The sequence below is a fragment of the Terrapene carolina genome, unplaced genomic scaffold (assembly GCF_002925995.2).
Source record: "Terrapene carolina triunguis isolate 2854851 unplaced genomic scaffold, T_m_triunguis-2.0 Scaffold138, whole genome shotgun sequence".
Taxonomy (NCBI): domain Eukaryota; kingdom Metazoa; phylum Chordata; order Testudines; family Emydidae; genus Terrapene; species Terrapene triunguis.
Genome location: NW_020664489.1, coordinates 37,713 through 44,544, shown reverse-complemented (window position 1 = coordinate 44,544; position 6,832 = coordinate 37,713).

The window sequence follows — 6,832 nt, the reverse complement described above, 5'->3', positions numbered from 1 at the left end:
GTACTCAGAATCTCAGGGTATTTTCTACGCTGCAATAAAAGTCCGGTGTCATGGAGTGGCTGGCCAAGCTCAGCTGAGTACGGCTCGCTGGGCTAAAAATGGCTGTACAGATATTTGGACGTGGGCTGGAGCCCAAGCTCTGAAGCCTTGTGAGGAGGAGGGTCTCAGAGCCAGGGCTCCAGCATGAGAACATAAGAACGGCCATACTGGATCAGACTAAAGGTCCATCTAGCCCAGTATCCTGTCTTCCGACAGTGGCCAATGCCAGGTGCCCCAGAGGGAATGAACAGAACAAGTAATCATCAAGTGATCCATCCCCTGTCGCCCATTCCCAGCTTCTGGCAAACAGAGGCTAGGGACACTATCCCTGCCCATCCTGGCTAACAGCCACTGATGGACCTATCCTCCATGAATTTATCTAGTTCTTTTTTGAACCCTGTTATAGTCTTGTCCTGTAGCCTGAATGTCTACACTGAAGTTTTCAGGCCTGCATCCTGAGCCCCATGAACCCGAGTCAGTGGACCCAGGCTCTGAGACTTGATGCCACAGGTTTTTCATTGCAATGTAGATGTACTTTAACAGGGTCAGACCCTAATGTAAGGAGGTAGATGTGAGCAGGTTAGGGTTCATGGGCCTCTTTGCATTCCTAGGAGTAATGGCATGAAACTAAGGTCAATTTAAATTCAGATCAGGAACAGTTTCCTTAAGGTGATTCTCTGACTCTAGGAAAATGTCAGAAACCCCACTGATTGAGAGGTGTAAAGCTTGTCAGGGCAAAGTACCTGAAATCAAATTGTGGGGAACAATCCTTCATTAATCGGGCATGTCTGGAGGAAGGTAAATCTCAGGAATTAAGAAAATTTGACAGTGTGCCCACAAGGAGTGAGAATTCCTCCCCCCCCCCCCCACAACCCCTGAGAAGTGCATTGTCTCCAAGGCAAGAATCAGATTCTGTGGGTAAAAGGGGCATGTATGGCAAACGAGAACAGGAATGCATTGTATAAAGAATCTAGCTATAGGTGTTTAAAGCCACTACATTTCTTTTCATTTGTTGTCATAATTCAGGTGCATAACAACATTGCTGTTTCCAAGATGCTAAGACAATAATGGGCCAGAGTTTAATCAATTTACCCTGGTGTAAATTCAGTGTAGCTCCTCCGACTTCAACGGAGTTGCACTGGAGTGTAAGTGAGACAAGAATCAGGCTCAGCAGCTTTTTCACCGGTAACAATCATAAGGATTTTCACAAAATGACATACACAAACATTTTATTTTGTAATTGGAATCCAAATGACACATTAAGCTTTAATGCAAATCCATTTAATTTTCCTTCATGTGGGTGCATGGTTAGTCATTTTTCATTAGGAAGAAATCTTAACTGCTTCTGGCAAGCTGTGCCCTCCTCCAAACCCAGATATTTGCTGTCCAAAATGTGATGAACTCAGGCCATGTAGGAGTAACCTACTTCACTGTGTGTTACGCATCCTCCCCAGTGTCCGTTCCAAAGAAGATATGGATTGTTACAAACATCAGCTATGGGAATTAGACATCTAGCTCAAGCTGTTGCAGCCCATGATTCTAGTTCTGGAAGTCCCATCAGTTCCTGGTGGTGATCAAGATGGTCATCACTACATTAGAATTTAATTACCTTCTCTACCTATCCCAGCCCCCGCAGTATACAGCAATTCAGATTAATGGCTAGAAGTCTCTGGTTGCACTTTACCATATGTACCCAGTATTCAGAAACTTGAAACGTTATAGGTTATGTGGAAATACTGATGTAAGCAAGTCAAATATATTAACTAGAATGTTTCAAATAGAGGAGGTTAACTCTACAAAGAACCAGCTGCTGTTGTTGGAAGAGGTGGCCAGTGCAGTTAGTGACTGGTAAAAGAGAGCTGCAGCACAAAAGTTCATAGCAGTGTAACATACATTAAAAATGGATCATGCGCCTGAAGACTGGGAGATGAGGAAATACCCTCTATATTTTTCCTAGCAGTGTTTGGCCATATAGTGGCAAATATATATAGGTGTTTAAAAATATGTAGAATCAAGGATCAAGTCTAAAATGGCTGTCCCCCTAATTGCTTTCTTCACTTTCTGCAATGAAGTTTGGCCCTTGTTTAACATGAAACCATTTTGCACGCCAACAGTTTGTTTTTGTGCTTTTGGGCTATTATTTATTACTAGCTGTGGAAATGCTGATTCACTGAAAAATACCAGCTTTAAAATGTTTGTGAAAGGTATGCAACACCTTCCTCTCTCTTTTTCCAGAGAACAGGACAAGGAAGTTCCCCACATCATTTGTCTTCCCATTCTTTAATAAGGCACAAGTATTGTTTGAGTTTGAGACCAGAGCTTGACTCACAGTATTCATATGACTCACAGGGCCTTGTACTGAATCTTATCAGTTCATAAGAGATTAGATTTAATTCACTTCAATCATAGTAAGCATAAAATTAATTAATCCTGTACAACTCTGCACATAAGCTGCATGCAACACAAATGCTTGTTTGGGGTCTCACAGGCAGTTTGTTGCTTTTATTGACTTGGTACTGACTTGTAGCTCTGAATCCCCTAATGAAAGAATTAGAGATGGGCCCAACTGAAACACTAGATCCAAGTCACTATCAAATGTTCATTTAATCATTTAGTCATTTAATCACCTGGAACTTTTCTCCCTCTTCATATTCCTGTTTCTAAGCATATTGATCACTACTGTGTATTGCATGTGGTTCAAGAGGAAGGAACCTACACATTTTTTCTTTTCTGTATTGGGTCGCCATCATGGGGACATCTGGTTGGAACTAGGCAGGTGGCAAGGAGAGATCAGATAGTGATTTGGTGTGGAAGACCAGTGCTAGTAGACATTACTTTGTTAGACCTATTGGCTGGAGGATTGGACTGCAAAGAACATTTTGCCCTAATTTGTTTTAGAAATGTTATAAATAGGCTTGGAAGGATTAGATTTTTATCAGTAAATGTCAATAAACGTCAATTTCACCACACACACACAAACAGATGAAAAATATTTCAATTTTTCACTGAAATTTACAAATAGACAAAGTAAGAAAAAATGCTCCTTGAGAATGTCTTAGTTTTATTTAAGGATATTTACCTTGTATATTTTGACCTGTGATGTTGACAATTTGTGTTTTAATGGTTCTAAAGCTGTAACTTACTGAATCTGAACATCTACTGTCATTAAATAATTGTCTGCCCCCGCATAATTTTCCACAATTGTAAAAATTTAAATCAATAAAAAATTAATTTTGATATTGTCCATCAAAATCATAAAACAATAAAAATTCTGCCAAGCCTAGTTATAAACAGGGAAGACAATTGCCAGCTGTTTGAGATTGCAAGCTTGCCACCATATTCACTGAGCCAGTTCTTGTCACTGAGCTTTCAGCTAACTTTCTCTGAGGCCTTGATCAAGTCATTTAGGCTCACGTTTTCAAAAGTGCTCTGTAATTTTGGGTGGCTCAGTTTTGGGGCCTGATTTCAGACCAGAGTTTTAAAGATATTTATGGTGCTTAAAATGCAAATAGGCTCCTAATGGTATTTACAAAAGCATCAGCACCCAAACCACACAATGACTTCAAAGGGAGTTGGGGGTGGTTAGCTTCTCTGAGAATCAGACCCTACATGTGTAAAGCTGGACAGCCATAAATTAATGCATCCAAAATAAAGGTCACTTTTGAAATTTTGGGCCTTAATCTCACTACCTCAGGTTTCCAAATTTTACATTTTTCTCTATAATAATAATCACTTAATTAGCTGACTGGGCTGTCTGAAGATTACTTAATGCTTGTAAAGCCCTTTGAAGCTGTAAGACCCTCTATAAGTACTAAGTACTAGTATTTTCCCCCCCACTGTTTTATTACTAACAACATTTCTAAGAAAGCAACAAACACTTGCATGTTGCTTAACTGGTGGCCACTGAACCATATATCCTATAAATTGAGTCATTGACAGTTTACTTTGTCACATATGGTTTTTTTGGAATCTCAGCTTTGAGCATGAAATTTATCACTTCTTCCTGTTATTTATTCTTTTCCTGCCAGAGATAATGATGACACACTGTAGTTAGAATTGCCCAACAAGGTAAAACAACCCTTGTGTTTGGAAACTGCATAGAGAAAGCTGCATTCTTGGTGTTCTGTTCTTCCTTTCCTGCTCAGGTTATTATGTATAATAATTTGAATAGAAATCTGTTTTTTTTTTAAGTGGTGCTGTCTCTGTTAGACATCTAGTCTTCTAAGGCAATGTTTTCAAGTGTGTCTAAGAGACATAGGAACATAAGTCCCATTTTCAAAAGCGACTTAGGGCCAGAGTTTTAAAGATATTTACAGTGCCTAAAGATGCAGATAGGCTCCTAATGGTATTTACAAAAGCATCGGAACAAGTTATGTGACTAACTCTCATAGATTTCAATGTGAGTTAGGCTCCTAACCTGCTCAGGTGCTTTTGTAAATCCTGCTGGGTGCCATTCTGGATCTGTAGGCACCTAAACACATTTGAAAATCTGCCCCCTAGGCACTTAGGCACCTAAGGGTACGTTCAGACTACCTGCCGAATCGGCGGGTAGTAATCAATCTATCGGGGATCGATATATCGCGTCTCATCTAGACGCGATATATCAATCCCCGAACGCGCTCCCGTCGACTCTGGAACTACACCAGGGTGAGCGGCAGTAGCGGAGTCGACGGGGAAGCCGCGGACGTTGATCCCGCGCCGTGAGGACCCGAGGTAAGTCGAAATAAGATACGTCGACTTCAGCTACGCTATTCCCGTAGCTGAAGTTGTGTATCTTACATCGACACCCCCCCCCCCCCCAGTGTAGACCAGCCCTGAGACTTTGGCTCCTAAAATGAGACTTACATGCTTTTTAAATCTCTATCCCTAAAATTATGAATTTGCTACCATTTGGACAAGCAACTGGCCCACACCAAACCCCACTGACCTTGAACACCTTCAAATATTGGGGAGGGGGGATAGCATCTGAATTTACATCTAGATCTTAATTTCATGGCTGACCTCTATGTCTATAATGATCTCAATCGCAGATCCCCAGAAACTCTGGAGATTTGAAACTAGGATACAGATCCAAATGTCGCAGTTTGGTTTCATCTCTATTACATAGACTAGATCTGGTCAAACTATTTATTACAAATACCTTTCTTTACAAATTCAGCCCCTTTTTTGGAGAGTGATGCTACAAACTACATCAAACTACTGAAGGAAGCAAACTCTCACTGCACTATGGATATAACTGTTCGACACTCCCCTTTGCATCTGAGTCAAAAAAGGCGTGAAGCAAGGAGACACAGTTTCACCAAAACTCTTCACAGCCTGCCTCGAAATGGTAATGAGGCAGATGAACTGGAAGGGTGGAATCAGCATCAACGGAGAGCAGTTAAACCACCTCAGATTCGCGGACAATATCGTGTTGATCGTCGAAAAAACTACCAAACTACAGAAGATCCTGCGAGAACTCGACGCAAAAATCAGCCAAGTCAGACTGAAATGAACTACTCTAAAACAAAATTTATGTGGTCTGATGCCTTTCCAAAAGTGCAAATAATAGTCAAGGGAGAACAAATAGAAGAAGTTGAGCAATATGTCTATTCGGGCCAAGAAATTAACATGCGCCATGATTAGGAAGGTGAACTCTCGCAAAGAAAGAAAGCAGGTTGGTGTTCATTCAATTCTATCAAGGTTGTCCTCAAAGGAAAAACCAACAAGGCAACACGTGCCAACCTCTTCAACTCAACAGTACTGCTGGCAATGTTGTATGGCAGCGAAACCTGGGCGCTGACGAAGATAGAGGAGCAACACCTGTCTGTCACAGAGAGTGCGATGGAAAGAAGAATTCTGAGGATTTCAATCCATGACGGAGTCCCCAAAGAAGTGATCAGACTACAGAGTGGAGTGCAGGATGTCGTTGTTGAAAGCAGGTACAATAAAATGCGATGGACCGGGCATATAGCTAGGCACACTGACAGTCGATGGACTGCAGCTGTTACCGAGTGGTACTCACGGGAACTGAAATGACCACTCGGCTGACCTCCAAAGAGATAGGAAGATTTTATCATGAAAAGGCATGGCCACACATGGAGAAGGAAGGCCAAGATAAGAGAAGAATGGAAGATATGTTGTAATTGACACAATCTAAATGAGGGCTGAAGGACCGATGGATCAAGGTGATCAAGGTGAATCATTTGCAAACCTTGCTAGATATTCTTAAAAATGTTTCAGTGTGTCACAAAATAGTTTGAAGGAATAATTTTCAAACTAAGATCCACTGTTTCCAATAGAACTACTCATTGTGCATACATGCTTAAGTCTTTCCTGTACTGAGGCCTATGTATCTTTCAGAAGCTGTTTATTGCAGTGTTTTACTGTTTGAAGTATAGGGCTGATCACTTCAATCATATGGTTTTGTTTCTCATCCCTCATTGGATGACTGGCATATTATAAATGGGGGAATAAAGAGTAGTGAACAATGGCTGACAAATAATGCACTTCCATTATGGATAATCATTTGTGCCAGAAGTCATGGAACTCTTGGAGTTCATGAGCATTTTGGTGGATCCTGGGAAGTAACAAATAACCTGATTCCAATAAATAATAGCAAACTAAACTAGATGCTTTTATTCACAAAAGCATGATCAAGTCCAGCTTTTTAAAGCTCTAATTATTTAATCTGCACTGCCTGCCTTTTCTCCTGTACAGATCCCTGCGCCCACAAAAAATCCTTTGTGGGATCTGGGCAGGATGTGTCATTAAAATTAACGATCAGTGTCAGAGATGTTCAGTGGTCCTGTGT